General features: G+C 46.0%; 1 protein-coding gene across 5 annotated transcripts in view; it reads left to right on the top strand.

Annotated features, from left to right (window-relative positions):
- The first annotated feature begins 1647 nt into the window (after positions 1 to 1647).
- LRRC8D (leucine rich repeat containing 8 VRAC subunit D) overlaps positions 1648 to 18679 on the top strand; it is a 123035-nt gene continuing 106003 nt past the window's right edge. The window contains exon 1 of one of the 5 annotated variants that reach the window (XM_046008210.1): positions 1648 to 2139. The gene's annotated coding sequence lies outside the window, so the exon portion shown is untranslated. The other 4 variants (XM_046008191.1, XM_046008226.1, XM_046008217.1 and 1 more) reach the window with 4 other exon arrangements.

The raw sequence follows: 18679 nt of genomic DNA, 5'->3' as shown, positions 1-18679 counted from the left end.
TATTGTCCTCTGCAGACCCCTTCCTATTTGTCTTCCTTGGGGCATAAAGGAAGCAGACAACTTTTTACATCCTGGACCATTAGAGTGATCTTTCATTATTTGTCCTTGGTAGAGCTCTTACCAATTTTACTCTTAAAAATGTTTTTTTATTATTTTTCTTGTTATCGAAGTAATATGTGCTCAACATGAAAACAATGCAAATACAGAGAACCTTGTAACAGAAAGTGGATAGGTGTAGTGATACCACTGAATATCCAGGGATAACCATTGTTAACTACTTCTTATATGTACTTCCAGATTTCCTCTAAGCACGTGTTTCATAACATGTATGTTTGAGACAAAAATGCAAATAAAAATGGGATCATGCAGCTATATTGTTTTGCAGTTTGCTTTTTTCACTTACAGATTTTGGACACCCTTCCATGTACAAGTAGATTTATCTTACTTTTATTGGTGGCTACATACAGTTTCCTCTTATAGATCTAGCAGAGCTTGCTTAAGTAGTTTCCCACTGGGATTCAGTTACTAGATTTACACACTATCACATGTTTTTGTTATTACAAACAATGCTACAACAAACATGCCTATACATATGTTTTTATATATAGCTGTAAATATTTCTGAACTACATCATTTTTGCATATATAAGTCTGAAGTATAAATTCCCAGATGTAGAATTACCTGGTCAAAAATCGCACACACTTATTTTTTCCAAAATTGCCAAACTGTCCTCCGAAGGGATTTGCCCAGTTTATACTCATGCGTATAGCATGTGTGAATATCTGTTTGTCCACATTTGACTATTTTCTGAGTATGACTTTTTTTCCTCAATTTATACCAATCTTGAAATCATGTTTCTCTCAGATCTAGAATCATGGTTTAAAGCCCAGGGAAGATCAAAACATGGAACAAAGTGTTTTTACAAACAGCAAAACATTCCAAATTAGTTATAATAATGGGGTGTTTTCAATCAAAATATTACACCACTAGATGTTAACAGTTTTAAAACTGCTCTAACCTCCCAGATGAGCAAATCTGGTACTGTAATTAAATCACTTACCACACAGCCCCTGCCCACACACCTCCTTCTTGGCTGGGTGTGTGGAATAGGAGAGGCTGCTGGCATGTGAGCGACAGGGCAAGGAAAGTGAGAAAGCCAGAGGTCAGATGGGCTCAAAATCTGATGTCATGTTGTAACTAGTCTAGAACAGTTCCTTGTGCGTGCTCTGGACCTCTGTTCATACTCTTCCCTGCCAGGACTTCCCTTCTTCACTTTCCGGGCCTGATCCCCCAAGGCTCACTATGCTAGGGTCTATTCCATCCCCCTCCTCTCTCCCAAGCCCTTCTTGCAACCCTAGAAAACCATTCTTTTTAAGGCCTTGTTGTATCCAAACACACACCTTCCTGAGTACCCCCATCGCATTTTGTGCAGCATGTTTACAAAGAACACTCGAACACTGAGTAAATGTTGATCGAACATTCGCTAACATGGAGGGATCCTGATACCGATGAAACTTCCCATTGTTCACAGAAAAGGGTGAATTCCGACAAAAGGAGATACTGAAGGATTGGCTGGAACTATTTGTTTTGCTATAAACCAACAATTCCAAACATCCCCCCGGCCTCATTTCTTTATTCCTGCTTCTCCCCACCCATGAGAAAGACGGGAAATCCATTTCGATCTTACAACAAAAACAAGAGGGAAAACTATCAGGTTGGAAAACACCTCTTAGCAGAAGACAACCTTCCATCTGCCTGTTTGAGACACAAGACAATTCTGACAAAAAAAGAATGGGGGGGGGGAGAGCAGATTCGGATTAAAACAAGAACGGACTCTCCACTCTATCTTTAATAGCAGAGACGGAACAAATGAGGTTGGGAAGCTACTCGTGCCAAGATAAAGTTGTGACTGCCCCAGATCCGAGGCAAGTACTTTCTCCTTGGGTTGGAAGCTGCTTAAATGACTTCTACGCAATTTCCCCCCCTACCATTTCATTGCCTTTCACGTTAGGTCTTAATATCAGAGTTTCAGTCAAAAGGATAGACCCAGGAAGGGCGAAGGTTGCTGACCCTGCCCCACTCCCGCCAGGGGACAGCGGCTGCCTGGCACGGCGCCGTGTTCAGGTAGGCGTTTGACAGGTAAGTCTTTCGGCGACCAGCGATCTTCCCCGCCCCATGCACCTGCTTGGCGTCTGGCAGCCTCTCGCCGCTGGTCCCGGATCCTGGGCCACCTAACCGGCCGCGCAGCCCCCTCCGGTGAGGCCAGCCCGCTGCGGGCGCGGCCGGCCGGCAGGGGGAAAGCGCTCGCCGTCACATGGAGGCCCGGGCCCGCCCCATTGGCTGCGGCCGAGCCAGTCGCGGCGCTCGCTGGCTGCGGTTGGTCCCGGAGCTGCAGCGCCTGCACGGGCCCGGAGTCCATGTTACGCTTTGTCTAATTCCCCCCGTTACAGAGTCATGTGCTGCTGCTCCCGTCGCCGCCGCTGCCGCCGCCCGTGGTGCCCCGGCTCCTCCGCCGCGCTTCGAGGTGGCAGCCGCGGGCGGGGCCTCGGGAGCAGGGTCCAGGGCGCCGCGCGCCTTCGCCGCCCCGGCGCGTCCCGGTGCAGCCGCCGCCCGCCGCAGGTGATGCCGCCACCTCCCGCCTCAGCATAAGCCGTGGCTAGGCGGCCAGGCTGCTCCGGCTGCCCCCCAAGGTTGGTGCGCGCCTCCCCGGGGCCGGGGCCGGGGCCGCGCAAGTGGGAGCCGCCCCGGAGGCGAAGCGCGCCCCTTCCCCGGCGCAGGCGTCCTGCCCCGCGGCGGGCGCGGAGGCTGCGGCCGGGAACTCGCAGCGAGGGGCGGGGGCCGGGGGGGGGGGCGAGGGCGGCGCGCGGGGTAGCGCGGGTCTCCCGTCTGCGACCGCCCTGGCCCGGAAGATTGTGCCGCTCCCGGCAAGCTGGAGCGGCGGGCGCCGCGGACGCCTGGGTCGGCGGCGGTATACCCCAGGAGAGGTGGGTGCGGGCTGTCCCTCTTCGGCTCCCCCTCACGCGCGCTCCCTCCTCTCGCCCCCGTCCGCGCAGTCGGGAGGGCGGGGAGACCCGGTTTCGGCTCCGCCGATTCCTCCCGGAGGTGGGTGTTTGGTGTCTGGCCTTGCTGGCCCGGAGCCCAGAAGGTGAGCCCTTTAACTTCTCCCAAAACGCCTCCCCCTCGCCTGCTTCCCGCGCTGGGTGGGTTGGGCGGGGAATGAGGGCAGCGCCCCGCCCCCCGCGCCGGAGGGAGGGAGCTGGGGGCCCGCAGGTGCACCCTGCCCGCCGCGGGCCATCTCCGGGTTGGGTACCGGTATAATCCGCTTCTAGCTTGTTTGAAGGCGTGGGCACTTGGGAACTGGACTTCTTGCTCGGATCCTGGCGAGGGGCTTGGGAAGGAGGGTTGGGGGAAGTTGCTTCTGGGAGGGTTGGTAGAGGCCTTCCTCTTAATGTCCCCCCTAATTTGGGGTATCCTTTAGGGATAAAGAAATTAGGGTTTTGGCTTTAGGTGGGCTGTTTTTTGTTTTTTGTTTTTGTGTTTCTTAAAAAGCCAGCCGCAGTGAAGAAGAGCTGCTGCAGGTTCGAGGGAGGAGAGGTAGGTCCCTGCTATCGAGGAAGAGGTGGGGATTTGCGGTCCCAGTGGGCACGCAGTTGGGGGGTTGTGTGGCAGAAGGTGTGTGGGGGGGGGGATATGGCTTCAGGAAAGAAAGAAGCCAAAGGTGATGGGGAGCGACCACTCAAGAGGTAGGCAGAAAGATGGAGAATAGATACTGGGGAGTCCTAGCCGACTGCGGGGCCCAACTTGAGCTTCTTGGACTCATACATGGCACCCTCTGCTTTGCAGAGTTTCTCCTTTCCTCTTACTTGAATTTGAAAAATATTTCTTGTTAAGCAGAGAAAGCTCTGAGGACCTATTTTGAAAGAGCTACAGGAGTAAGGAGAGAGCTGACTTCTGGGAACTTTCTCTAGCTCTGATAATAAAATTCCACTCGGGCGTCGTTTATTGAGCACCTATTTTGTGTTCTCTGCCGGACTTTGGAAGAGTCTGGATAGGCAAGGCATTGCTGTCTGCAGTAATGGTGAGGGCTGTTTATCTCAGAAACAACCAAAGGGCAGTTTTAAGTGCCAAGGATGACAGTGATTCAGACCTTCCCCTCCCACAGCTTCTGGGACCTCTGCTTTTTACTAACCCGTGGGAAGAATCCTGCACCATAACCGGTAAATGAGGTCTTTAGACAATTCTTTTTATTGTCCACAAACACTGACTAAACACCTGCCATCAGCTAGGAAAGGGCTAGAGTTGTCACTTCTCCTGTCTTCCACACCATTTGACTGAGACCCTGTTAAAATGCCAAAGCGAGAGAGGAAAGATCCTGAGATGAGCTAAAGTAAGGATCCAGTAAAGTCAATTAGGAGTGTTAGATCTCTGTAGGTTAGGAAGGGAGCCTCCCATGATTAAGTAATTCCTGGAGTGGGGCGGGGGGTGGTGGGGGGGGGGGTGGTGGTGATGGTGGTGGTGAAAGGATTCCAAATCATGAATTGGCATGGTTTACTTATGTATTTGAACATTTAATCTTAGATTTGTCTCGTTTTTATTGAGGGTGTGTGTGTGTGTGTGTACTTCGTTGATTAAAACTTAACACATTAGCAGGTGTAGAGGAGACTGTCCTTAGATGACCCGGTCCCCTAGTCTCTTCTGTTAGTGGATGATGAAACAAACAGGGGAAGTATGGAGCCATCTTCAAATCTTTTCCTCCTTGCCAAGGTCTACAGAATTTTAAAAAACATGGTCAAAACTTGGCCTTTTCCCCTTAACATTTATATTGTGCTGAGCTTTTTTGATTAATTTCACAAAATTTTGATGTGTTTGTCCTGTCCCAGTAGCTGAATTGTTTTGATAGCTCTATGATGGAAGTTAGACTTGGTTCAATCCCAGTTGTGTAGGTAGATTGGCACTCTGTATCAAAAAGCCAAACTTTTGTTCAGACTGTGTACTCATGATCACATATGTTCTTGAAATGGTAGTTGGTAAGGGATTTCATGTATTTTCCATGTGTAATTGGAGCTGATGTTTGACATTCTAAGAAATACGAGTCAGTATTTATGGAGCGCCAGCAGCAAACAGAGAAACACAGTGGGTGCTGCGGTTCCTTAACAAGGAAGGAGAGGATGCGTGTACAAACAGAGAGCCAGGAAGACAGGTACCGGGTGAGGACACCACCAGAAGCAAAGGATTATTTTTTTCTAAATGTCAAGGTATCGTGGAATGGAAAGGGTTTTTTGGAGCCAGATCAAAGTGCTGTGTGCTTTGGGGAAAGGGGAAGGAGCATGTATTAGGGGAAGCAATGAGCTTTGTCACAAGTCACAGATAGTAAATAGGTTTGCCTGGCTAGCGCAGAGAACATGACTGATGAAGGTGGGGAGAATCTAGTTAGTGGAAAACTTGAACCACAGGTCAGTGGTGTTAATCATTTGCCTCAAAAAGAGTAGTTCTCAACAAGGGGTGATTTTGCCTCCCAGCAAGCATTTGGCAATGTCTGGAGACATTGTTTTTTTGTTTTTTTGGGTGGGGGGGTGTCATAGCTGGGAGACAGGTGCTACTGACATCTAATGGATAGTAGCTGAATATCCCTCCTGCCATGCCCAGGACAGCCCCCACCCCAAAGAATTATCCTGGCAAAAATTCAGTATTGCCAGGGTTGAGAAACCATGATCTAGACACTAACCAGAAAGGTTACCATGAAATGAAGTTACATCTCAGAATAGGCCCTGTAGGAGGTAGTTCTTGATGTGTGAGGAGGGGTGTCAAGGTTGGGAAGCCAATCTAGGAGATTTCTCCTGTGCTCAGGCCTGAAGTGATTGGGATCTGGGCAAAACCTAATCAGAGGAAAGGGGCATTTTCAAGGGATCGTGGCAGATGAGCCAGCAGAACAGTGATACTGGGTAGGTGGGGAATCACAGACTCAATTGGAATTTTAGAGAGGTTCTGGTCTAACTTCTTTAGTAAATTCTCACACTTGCTAGGCAGCCTCTATTTAACCACCCTTAGAAACAGGGAACTCTGTACTTATGAGGACATGCTCTTGTATCTTTGAACTATGTATGATAATTATTTGAGCTGAAGACTGCCTCCTGGAAACTTCCCACATCGGCAGGACAGCACTTTGACATCTTTCACAAAGATAGTATGATGTATCCTTCCCCTTTTCTCAGTGCAAATAGTCCACTTCTTTTCATAATCCTGTGTGGGACATGGTTTCTAGATGTCTTACCTGTCAGCTTCTCTCATGGAGGGTAACAGTGTCTGGAATTGAATGCAATTATTGAACTGTGTTCTGGTCAACAAAGAGTATAGTCGGACCACTGTTTACTGAAACCAAGGCATAAGCATCTGTTTACTACAATTTAAACTTACAAAACTCCTTTTTTTTTAATAGCATGTAGCTAGTACAGATCCATGTATAGATTCTGTCCAAATAGTCAAAACACCCAGACACTCTGTTGTGTGAGCTGCTGTATCCCTGTATTCATTGGGCAGATTTTTGTATGTGTGTGAAATCGAATGGAAGTTTTTTGGGTTTTGTCCATATTCAGTGCTATCCTATTTCTTTTGGTCCAGTCTGAAGGTCTTTGAGATTTTCAAATCTTGCTTCTGCCTTATAATCCTATGAGAGAGGAGTAGAGGATGACTTTGCCAAAAGCTTTGTAACCACTTGTATTAATACTGTTCGCAACCCAGTAGTTTGGCACTATGAGTCCGATTCTGGACCTGGGATGCTGAGTGATGGAAGTGAATTCCAGGGATTGATTGGCCCTTAGTTTAGGAGCTCCTGAGAAATCTGTGTTTGTGGTCAAACTGCATTGTACCTGTGATGCCCTTTTGAAATTAATTTGAGTCTCTTGCAAGATTCTGAAATCTGTACTCCATCCTCTGGAGTCTTTGTAATTCTGTTTAGACATCTGGAAGAGAATTTCTAACGTTCTATGCAAATCTGAAGTTTGCCAGATCAGAGTTGCTTTTGAAATTTGTGAAGAGGTAAATAGGATAAGTGGTACCAAACAAAAAACGCATGGACTTGGTTCCCACTCTGGCCAAGCTTTTTTTTTTTTCCTTTTCTTTTTGTTAATATGCCCAAGATAACTTCATTAGTGACAACTTTACATTTGGGGAAGGAGAGGGGATTGGGGCTTAGAAACAAGCCTTTTTTCCCAGAATTGGGGTTTAGCTTGTCATTGGTATCATTTCATACTTACCAGATTTCATGTGTCATCTCTGAAATGACATTAGGAAATCACCATGCGCAGATGTCTTTTGAAGCAGGCAGTTCAGAAAGAACTTAGTGCCAAGTTCTCTAAATGTTCTAGATCTATCTAACAAACTAGATTTAAATAAATTATTTGTTTGGGATGGTAGCCATCCAGCATCGAGAGCGCTAGAACAAAATTCCAGATCTCACAGCTAACATGCACCTTCTTTGTCATAAATGTCCATTGTGCCCCGATCCCCTGCTGGTGTGTTATCTGCCCAGATGATCGGTCTGTTTGCTCTCCCTTCCGTTCTGGTCCACATGGAACAGCTGTCCATGTCCTCTGGAGATGAGGGATATTCCTGAGAGAAGAGGGGATGTTTGTGAAGATAGGAGATTTCTTGAGAGAAGAAAATACTGGAAAACCCTTAGTTACTGTCCTTTTATCCTATCAAGGGCTGTATCAAACATGAAGTCACCTTGGAATTAAGGATGCGATGAACCATTTGAATAGAAAGGTAGAATTTTATGGAAGGTATCAACACTTGAATTTCATAGATAAGAAAATCGAGGCCCAGGGAGGCGATGTGACTACCTATAGCTTACACAGGAGTGACAGAGCAGACATTAGAACTCATCTGCCTTAAGGACCACAAATAAAAGCTAAGGATAGAAAGATTTCTCCTCTGCTTGGAGGTGTGTAAACAGTGGGTCCCTCAGGCCTTATTTACATAATTGATCCAAAAGAAGGAGCACACAGTGGAATTTCTAGGTTTACAGATGACAGCAAGCTCTTCTGAATTATGAAATAACTAACCAGTGGGGATTTACTCCAGGGAAACCGTATTAGAGTATGTGAGTCATCAGAAGACTTGCCTGTGAGCTTCTCTCTGGGCAGTAGGAGGTCAGGTGCTAAGAAAGAAATTACGGAACTGTCAAAGGGTGGTGTTTTGGTGGCAAAACCCAGGAAGGGACTTTGAAAACACTTTCCACAGTGTTGTCCCAACTTGCTCTTGCAGATTAAAAAGACAGGAAACACTAAGCTCTATCAAAAAGATTTTGGGGGAAAAAAACAAAAAATGATCATGGAAACTAAACAGAAAACAATCTTATTTGTTTTTTTTTAAGATTTTATTTTTATTTGTCAGAGAGAGAGAGAGAGGGAGAGAGGGATCACTGGCAGATAGAGTGGCAGGCAGAGTCAGAGGGAGAAGCAGGCTCCCCGCTGAGCAAGGAGCCCGATATGGGATTGATCCCAGGACGCTGGGATCATGACCTGAGCCGAAGGCAGCTGCTTAACCAACTGAGCCACCCAGGCGTCCCCATCTTCTTTGAATTTCTACTATGCTTTGTTCAAAGCTGGGATGCCTACTTTAGGAAAGACACTGGAGCTGGAACAACCAATATAATGGTACCTGGAAAATGTAGACATTCCTGCTGGAATGGAAGTTCCAAAAGGACAGGGCCTTGCCTGTCTGCTTTCCTGATAAAAATACTGGGATTTTTAGTATCTGGAAAGAAGACAGGGAGATGTTATTGAAACCTGTGAAACCACAAGCTTAAGGTCAGAGGAACCTGGAATGTTCACCAAATCCCAGGAAGCTGGAATGTAGTTTGCCTGCCTCGTCTCTTGCTCCGGGTCTCTGTCAGCGTGATGAGGGCAGGGGCGTATCTGTCTTGTTCTCCACTGATTTCCTAGTGTCTTGCACATGGCAGGCCCTCCATTCATGTTTGTTCCCTAAAGGAACACCCGAAGAGGTACACCTTACAGGTTTATAATACAGAAATCCAGGTTGAAGTTAAAAAAAATACGACACCTGTTTTCCTCAGCCCTGCCTGGGTCTCATCTGAGTAGTCTGGGGAATATTTTAAAGTTACTTGAGCCCCAGGTATTGAATCAAAATCTCTGGGTGTGGAGTTTCATTTTGAAAAAGAGCTCTTTCTGCCATCAAGTGATTCCATATGTAGAGCTGAGAGTGAGAACCACTGTCTTACAGAGCTGTACCCAAAGGCTGGATACTGACTGAGACACTCTCAGAAAGGTTTTGAAACACTGGAGGCTGACAGGCTCACAGTTAGTTACCAAGACAGACACGGAGCTCTGTGGATACGTCTGTATCCTGGCCCTTCGTGCCTCCATGAGGTGCTGCGCCCTGCACTGGATGGCATAATGGGGCCAACTGGAAGTCCATTTCCAGCGGGCACCCATGGCGAGAGTTGCCCCAGCCTATGGGGAAGGAAAAGAACGGTGACAAGGGAGCAGCTTTTCAGTTTTGATTTTAATGCTGCGTTTCCTCAATTCAAAAGGTCTTTTAAAAATCTTGGGTTCTTCCTACTTTGAGGTATTAATTTTTTTCCTCTTGTGAAGAATGGTGATAGTGTGGTTTTTCGGGTCACTTCTTGGTCGCCGAAGCCCTGGCAATTTTATGATAGTCTTCCTTTTAGATTTTACTAGTTTGAAATCAAGTCTGGGAACTATCACTGCTCTGAGGCATTCAAGATGTCCGTATTCACCTGTGGACATCTCCTGCTGGGCCAGGCTCACACACGTCAACGTTAGATTCCATTATGAACATTTCTTAAAACCCTTTTTACTTTCCTCTTCTGCTTGCTGGTAATCGTTAGGAACATTGCCAGAGAAGGCTTCACTTCCCCGGCAACCCATAAATTCCTTTGCTAAAATCTCAGCATCAACAGATCACCAACACTGCAATGAATTCTACAAAGCAGGAGAAGAAAGGAAGTGCAAGACAGCCATTCTCTCTGAAGGATGTTGATCACCAGAGCTGCTTCTCCAGATCTCATGCAATGGAGACAGGACAGACTCATGCCCAGCACATCAGGCATGAAGTACCATCAGTCAAAATTTTGTCACTGATTGTTCCAAGCTTAGTTCTGAGAAGTATTTGAAAATTAAAATTCATTGGAAAATGGTATCTGTGACACTACCCTGCCGAATAAGCTTTTAAAATCAATTTATTATCAGATATAGCTAGTTTTTTTTTTTTTTAAGCTGGTCAAGAAGCATTTGGACAATTTGTGGAATATCCCAAATTAATGCTAATAACTGTTTATTAGGTATTTCTTGCTTGTCCAAACCTATGCCTTGGAATTTACATGCATTCTCATTCAATCCTTAGCTCTCACCTTACAGATGAGGTAACTGAGGCTTGAGGTTATGTGGTTTGCAAAAAACAAACCAACAAACAAAAACAGGTGGTGGAGGTGGAATTTGAAGCTACTTTTGTCATTTCAAAGCCCGTTCTCTTATCTACTGTTCTCATTTTTATTTCTCTCTGTTCATTTTATGGAACCTATTCATATTCTTGGCAAAAAAAGAGAGAGAGAGAATGGGATTTTGAGGTACAGAGGGACCTTCCAGCCTGTCTGGGTTGTGCTCCTCATTCAGGGATGAGATCTGAACCTGGCAACTCAGCCCGTGAGGAGGAGGGCGTAGTGGTACCGGGGTGTCCAGGCTTCCGGGCCAGTGTTCTCACCAGCACACAGCGTTTTCAAAAATAAAAGCCAGCGTAAAACCACTTGAGGGTAAGTTGATCCTGGAATGGAGAGGGTATTTTAAAATCACTTGTTCTGGTGACTTCTCTAGTCAGTTCTCTTGTCACCAGTGTTGCCGATGGAGTGCCACTTGTAGTGGTATACGTTGTAGGAGTTTACTCCTCGGGAGATGTGACCTTACAGCAGCTGCTGTGCATAAATACATACAGACGTAGCTCGTGTTTATAAGGGGTTGCCTCCAAGTGCTTGCGAAACTCATGACATAGCAAACATATGCAGGGAAACAATAAAAATCCTATCTTTGTCCTCTAAATAAACAGTGAATCCGTCACTATCCATATACCTAGATCACATATTTATACTCCATTCGTCGATTTATTCTGCTCAAGTATAATCATTTCAGGGGAGTGGATTCATTCTGTTAGACTTTCTACTTCAGCGGTTTTATTTTTCACGCTAACATCTTAGCCAATAATGAAGTACAAGTCAGGAGACGGTCTACGGTGTTAATACCGCTTGCTCAAATGCACCCCCGTCCCATGGACATGTGCCCAGAGAGGGAGGGATGTGTTTCTCTCTCTTTAACCTAGTTCTTTTCAGATGTCTTTCTATTATGGTACATTTTCTTCTCTCTTCATTCTTTTCCTTACACGTTATTTGTACATGGCAAATGCTGTACGTAGCCGAAACTTTGTAATCCTATCTGTAGTGTAGTTTCTGCACCAACCAGGAGGAGCCTTAGTGTTGGGAGGCCAGCTCTGCCCTAGGGTCTCAAAACAAATGCCAGGCACCACCTGAAGTGGGCCTCACAGAGGACGTTCTGTGGCAACTGGTTCTCAGCCTCCGGGTAGGGTGATCAGGAGGGAGTAGGGTGGACATGGGCTGAACTAGAAAGTGCCGGTCTGTCTAAAGGGGCTCTGTTTAGCTGATCTGTTCAGCAGCCAATTGTTGCCATATGGGAATGTGGGTAAGTCTTGCCAGATCTTCTGATTTTTCACTGTAAACTAGAAATCTGGATTATTACTTTAAAATCTCCTGATTTTAAAAGATTGGCTAACTCAACATTTTAAATAAGAACTTCCTGCAGACCAAACAAAATGGCTTTGTGGGCTGGATACAGCCTGAAAGCTTTACGTCCTTAGAGATAGACAGCCCTTAGTGGCCAAGTAAACAGAAGCCCGGGATGTGAGTAAAAGCGCAGTACCCTTGGACAATCAATTTAAATGGAAACAGATCAGAACATTGTTCTCTGCATCCCCTCCCCCATACACACACAAAGCAGAAAAGCAACAACAACAACAATAACAACCCCAGAAGCCGCATACTTGTAATGGTAACAATTAATGCCCTTTAAATTTGTTACACTATCTTTCTGGAGTGAATTCATGTGAGGCATTATCTTGATTGAGGAGTAGTAGACTCAGTGACAATCGCGTAGTTTGGGAATGAAGCATGGAGGCCTGGGTATGGGGGCAGAGGGGGCAGGTGGGCCCAGGAATAGAAAACGAGGGGTAAGCGCCAGTTGGAGGTAAAGAAAGATCATCTACCCTCCGAAGATACGGGAAGAGGAGCGTTTATTTGTATCACAAACTCGATCTGGGGTAATAGAAAGCAGAGGGCGAGACAAGTAGAGTCCTTACAGGGGAAAGGGAAAATTGACCTGATAAATATTTAGAAGTAGGGTAGAATCTCTGTGGGTGGGCAGAGAGCCATTATGTTGCCATTCCTTCTGGGAGCGCGTTAATTTGTGTTGTGGCTCCTGCAAAAGGAGAATTGGAGTGGAAAGGAAGGGTTCCCATCCGAAAGGAGCATCCAGAGGCAGGAAAGATTACAGAGTGGCTGATCACCAAAAGGAAGCCAGGAGAGCCGGCAAATGTCTGCCCTGTAGAAAGTTGGCTGGGTTCGCGTACAAACTGCAGCGGCGTCCGAGGGGTCCGCCCGGCAGCCCCCAGCTCCCCCGGGGCTCTGGACATCAGCTTATTTTGCTTGTGGATGGCTGGTGTGCGCAGCACGACTTGGAGCGGCCCCCACGGTCCCTTTGTGTGAAGTCAGCGGCAGCACGACTGCGTCTGCCTGGTCGGCGCGATGTTGGGGAGCCGCGGAGGCTGGGTTTCTGCCCCTGCTCCCTTGAGGGGCGCCCCTGTGCAGGGCACGACCTCAGACCCCTGCTGTGAGCCGCTAGTGCCGCGGCCTTCATCTGTATCTGCTCTTCTGGGGAAGAGCCTTCCTCGTTTCCGTGAGTGTGTTGGACAAACGCCTGCTCAGAGAGGAGGGGGTACTTGAGCAGACCCTCTTAGTAGCTGAGGCTAGACTCCTAGCCTGCGACGGGATTTTTAATAGCATTGTTCTCTTAATCATCCCAAGTGTAGCACATTGTTCCTGGAATTTCAGCATTTTCTGGGAAGGAAATCTTTTGATTCATCAGCAGGTTTTATTCCAGCCCATAGGACTGTCATCCCTGTGTGAGCTGAACCATGGCCCTGTCAGCTGGTGTAACTTTTAAGTTTTTAATGCTTTGGTTCCTTTCAGAATAAAAAATGCATTTTTAAAAATGTGTGCCCCCCCCCCCCATTAGTTAGTTTAATGCAATGAAAGTCTTTGGTTTTTGTTTTTGTTTTTCATTACGGAAGCCAGTTTGCAGTATTGAGAGAATGGGTGCCGATTTCCTTGCACTCTTGCTGGGAAGAAGAATTCTTCAAATTCCACGTTTGTTCTTCCAGGGACTCTAGTCCACAGATGGAAATCCTGGAAGATCCTATCAGGAAGTGAAACCTGTAAATAATCTTTGTGCTGGTTTGGGGCAATATGGATAAACAAATTTATATGAGAAGTCTTCTTGAACCTTCTTGTAAAATACACTTGCAGAACACAGTCTTAGAGAGGAATGCCATTCTGGAAATAATAGGACACACTTAGGTAGTACTCATACCTGCAGGCACTGTTTGGAGCACTTTGCATGGAGTAACTCATTTGCCCCCCCCCCCCCCCCCTGTAGCCTAGGGCCCTGAAGCTGAGTTCTGCAGTCTGGCTGCACTTCCCCATGACCTTGAGTAGCTGAGGGACTCAGGGCCATACACCGGCAGTGGCCCAGCAGTGATGGGAACCCAGGCCCTCGGTGGCTTCAAGATCTGTGCTTGTGAGGACCGCATTCTTGCCTCTCACACTCTCTCACAAGCAAGGATCACAGATTTGCTTTAGAAACTCCTTTGCTTCCCACATTACCTTGGCTTTAAAGTCAGGATCAAGATTGGATTTCAAGAAAGAATGACAATTTTGCCCCTTTCCCAGTTGCTCCTCCCCAAACCAAATGAACACAGTTGTCAGGAGGCGGTTTCCATCCAGGAACAGAAAGCCGCACCTCTTCCTGGACCGGGCTGCCAGCACACCACAGGGATCCTCCTCGGGATCCCCACTGGGGCCTCACTGCTGCTGACAGCCCTCACCCCTGGCACCAGCACTGTTTTTAAGAGCACAAAAACGGTTTTACCTTTACCTTTACAACTAGTGGATTTGGAGTGCTTCTGAGAACATTTTGAAAATCACTTTCCACACTGGATGTAAGGCAGTGGGAGGTCCATGGATCTGGAGCTTGAGGACTTGAGAGCTGGTGTTGGCCCTGGCTTCTCCTGATGATGTGGCCTTGGATTTAGTTCATGTTGGGTTTCATCAGGTTTCATCTCCAGGAGGAATGATGGAGGGGATTGTAACAGCAGTGTGCCTGGTTTGAGGAAAAGCAGGTGCCATTGGACAGGACAGTCGTTTGTCCACAACAGTAGCTGTGTGTGTCAGGCAGTGAGGAGACCGGCATGGCCTGTGTGAGCCGTGGCCGTCATTGTCCATGGGTGAGTGGTGAGGGGGATGCTTGGAAGTACTTGGGAAGGCTTGTGTTGATTTGAACGTCTTTCCTTTCCTGTTCGCTTCTTACCTGTGTTACAGTGTGGACGATCGTGTGGGTGTCAGCTCTGTTTCTGGCCTAAACTCCTTTTCCTTGGCTTTTCCCCCTCCTACGTTGGGCTCGCCTCCAGTTTGCCTACAAAGTGCTGTTTGTTGTCAGGGTGAAGCAGGCAATTCTCTGGGCAGCGACACTGTGGCTGCGGGCAGTCACTGTAGTTCAAAGCAAAAAGTCAGGCTGGAGTAGGAGGGACACTGACATGGCTTGTTCGTTAGAATTTTGTACAATAGTTTTTGAAGGAAGAAAGGGGAGTAAGAGATGACTTGTCAATAGAAATATTATGAAATACCCTTCACGACAGAACAAAACTGGGTAAGGAGAAAGGGCATTAAGAAATCACTGCTTATTTGAAAGCAAATGCTTTTTGAGCTGTGTGTCATACACTTCGTTCCTGTAGCTTAGGAAACAAAAATGAATAAGAAACGGTAATGAAAAGCTGTCCTCTTGGTGAATTTTTAGGTGGTCCATATTGAGCCAGACATTTTTCATGCCTTGTCTTCACTTCAGTCATGAAGGTAGATATCATTTATCATTGTTACATTTCAAAGATTACAAAGTTGAGGCACAGTGTGTTTAAATAACCTACTGAATAAAAAGCCCTTACACTGAGGATTGCAGCGCTGGGTGTACCGAAAAGAACTACACTTGGAACCTGGATCTGTCCCTGATCCACAATATAAAACATGAGGTATGGATGCCCCTGCTCTTGATGGGGACACTGGCGTGCAGACAGTGCCGTACAGTTCTTCACAGCATCCACTATATATATGGTAGCTCCTACGTGAGCTACATTTTTTTTTTGGATGTTTGCTCAGAGTAAAGGAGAGACTGATTTTTAATTGAAACGATCAGAGAAGGGGCACTTGGGTGGCTCAGTCAGTTAAGCGTCTGCCTTTAGCTCAGGTCGTGATCCCAGGGTCCTGGGATGGAGGGGTCCCCCCCCCCCCCGCCTCAACATTGGGCTCCCTGCTTGGTGGGGAGTGTGCTTCTCCCTCTGCCCCTCACCCTGCTTATGCTCTCTCTCCCTCCCTCCCTCACTCTCTCTCAAATAAGTAAATCTAAAAAAAAAAAAAAAAAAAAAAATCAGGGGCGCCTGGGTGGCTCAGTGTAGGTTAAAGCCTCTGCCTTCCCCTCAGGCCATGATCCCCGGGCCCTGGGATTGAGCCCCACATTGGGCTATCTGCTCAGCAGGGAGCCTGCTTCCTCCTCCTCTCTCTCCCTGCCTCTCTGCCTGCTTGTGATCTCTGTCTGTCAAGTAAATAAATAAAATCTTAAAAAAAAAAATCAGAGAAGATTTCACACACACAAAACTACTTCAGAAAATTAACTTGAGCAGGGCCTTAAAGGATGTGAAAGATGCTGACTGGTAGAGAAAGGGTGGCAGATTGAGGGGACACTGGGGCAGTGAAGTATGGAGATGCGAAAGCAGCATGTAATGTGTTTGGGGGTTGGTGCTCTGCCAGAGGGAGAGATGTGGGAAGAAAGGATGGCAGAAACAGTTTGGGACAGATTTCAGAGGGCATGGAGTGTCCTGCTAAGGAATTTGGACCTCATTCCATTGCCTTGGAAGGTTATTCCACTAAAGGTTCATGAGAAGGGACATTGCTTGCTTCAGTCTCTGACTTCAGCAACTTTAGTCGTGGCATGAATAAAGGAGTAGAATACAGTAGAGGTTTCCCTAGTGCGGCTGCACCTCAGGGTCCCCTGGGAGTTCAGACGGACAGTTTCACAGACTCACTCCCAGCAGTGATTCAGATGGTGTAGATCCGGGGTGGGGCATGGGCTGAATGGCCATGTTTATAAGGCCCTGCAGGTGTGTCTGAGTGCAGCCAGATCAAGGACTAGGTCCTGTGGGCATTGGGACATGGGAGATGGAGCCTGATTATAGGTTTGCCATTGTTTGAAAGATTTTTAAGCCATGGGAGGGGGCCACTAATCAATGCTTGGGTAAGATAATTCTCACAACTTGGTCATTTTCACATACATTTTCCTGTACATATCAAGAACGTAGTGTGGCTCTACTCTTTATGCCTTTGTGTTACATTTGCCTTTTCCCCTTTATTTAGAAGGAAATGGAATATGTAGGATTTCCTTGGTGACTGTTGATCAACAGTCTCTCAGAGCATGAGTTCTAGAGTCCACTGCCTGGGGCAGGGTGGCTAGAGGGCTCCCAGTTCTGTCCAGTCTCTTAGGAGTTGAATGAAATGCTGCTCACTTGTGCATTTCCTGGGAGCCAGGCTGAACTTAAGCCATTTTTTCCTCAAGTGTTACAGACCTCTCTTACTCCCATTTCTTGAGGTCTAAATCAATTACTGACATTTAAAGTATAATTTCTGCTGGGAAGGCAAACAGCTCTACCAAGGGAGAAGCAATTTCTCAACATTAAAGAAATTAAATATTATAATTTATGCTTAGAAAAATAATGTTAGTCCAAGTTTTAGCTCTCTTCTCTCTTCCTTCTCTGCTGTTCTTTATCTGCCGTGTCTTTGCAAACCGTTCTCATGACCTTCTGCTTGTGTGGCATATTTGTAGTGGGGCCAGATTATACATACACCACTGACTTTTTCATCTGACCTCCAAATTCAGCCTTCGAGCCCCTTCGTTTCTTTGGATTTTGCTAACAAAATCTTCCTGTTGAAAGGAATATTATTTCTCATGGAACTTCACTGGTGGTGTGTTGCTTTTTGAAATTCAGACCTAAAGTCCCAAAATTTTAAACGTACCCAGTTTGCCATTGCTTACTTTACTTAGCTCAGCCTTGGCATCTTAGGTCTGGAGGTGGTTAATACCCATTGGCCATCATAGCCCCTCCCTGAAAATTAAAAGGAGCACAAAAATGAAACTGATTTTGTTTTTCTTCACCTCTGTTAATTTAACACATTTGGTCGGCTTGCCCTCATTTGCCCTTTTATACCTCCAAAATAATGTTATGTGCACATTTCTTTATAACAGAATGAGTGATTTTCAAGTTACTTTTGAACACTGTTCCTTGTCGTTCTTTTCTTCATCATACTAGTAGATAAAGCCCAGTGTTTTTCTTTCTAGCCTGCTTAATGCCTGTGTGGTTCTTGTTGCCACATAAGTTTCAGTTGATTTAGTGATCCTGATTTCATGGGACACTGTATCAAATGCTTCAGGAAGATCAAAGTACATGGGGTTCATTGCATTCTCTTCCCTTGCTAACTCATTTGTGCCGCAGCCAGGCAGTCTGGGAGCCTTGCAATCCAGGATTCTGCTCAAGGCAGGGAAGCAGCTCTTCTTCGTGGCATTTCCATTCTGCAGATATCTTTCCCTTTCTTTCCAGTATTCCTTTTTTTCAGCAACATGCAGCAGGGTGTTTATCTCTTACCCCTTAAAAGCATTTTTGCTGCAAAAAGGAAAAACTCTGAGCCTTTCATCTGCCATACCCATGGGAATATTCCGCCATGAACTTCCATGCTGGAAAAGCCCAATCCAATTATGCCTTATTGGTAGTGAAATGTGTTGGTTAAAAGTAGACTCTGTGGCCAGCTAGGCTGCCCAGGTTCTGGTATTTGCTAACAGTGTTACTTTGGACAAATTAGTATCTTTGCGTCTGTTTCCTGATCTGTGATACAGAGGTAGTGCTAATTTCTACCCCACAGGGTTGTTGTCGGGAATGATTTAGTCAAGACGTGTAAAGTGGTTAGAATTTGCTTTAGTTTAAACATTGATGAATAATCTTTCAAAAGTTTATAAACAGTGATATGTGTGACTCATTCCCTATTAACTCATATATTTTACTACCATCAGATGTGTACAGATGTTTATATATTTTTAAAATCTTTTTTAAAAACATTATTTTCTTGGTAGTGAACATTATATTTATTTGACTTGTTGGGGCTAATTCTTTTAAGTTGTTGGGTTTTTAATATATTATTTTTTAAATGGGTGCCTAAAGAGAATTAATTTTTTTAAAAAAAATATTTATTTATTTGACAGAGATC

Source organism: Meles meles, chromosome 1, assembly GCF_922984935.1.
Source record: "Meles meles chromosome 1, mMelMel3.1 paternal haplotype, whole genome shotgun sequence".
NCBI lineage: Eukaryota > Metazoa > Chordata > Mammalia > Carnivora > Mustelidae > Meles > Meles meles.
Note: the sequence above shows the minus strand (reverse complement) of the source record. Positions and strands in the feature narration are given on the sequence as shown.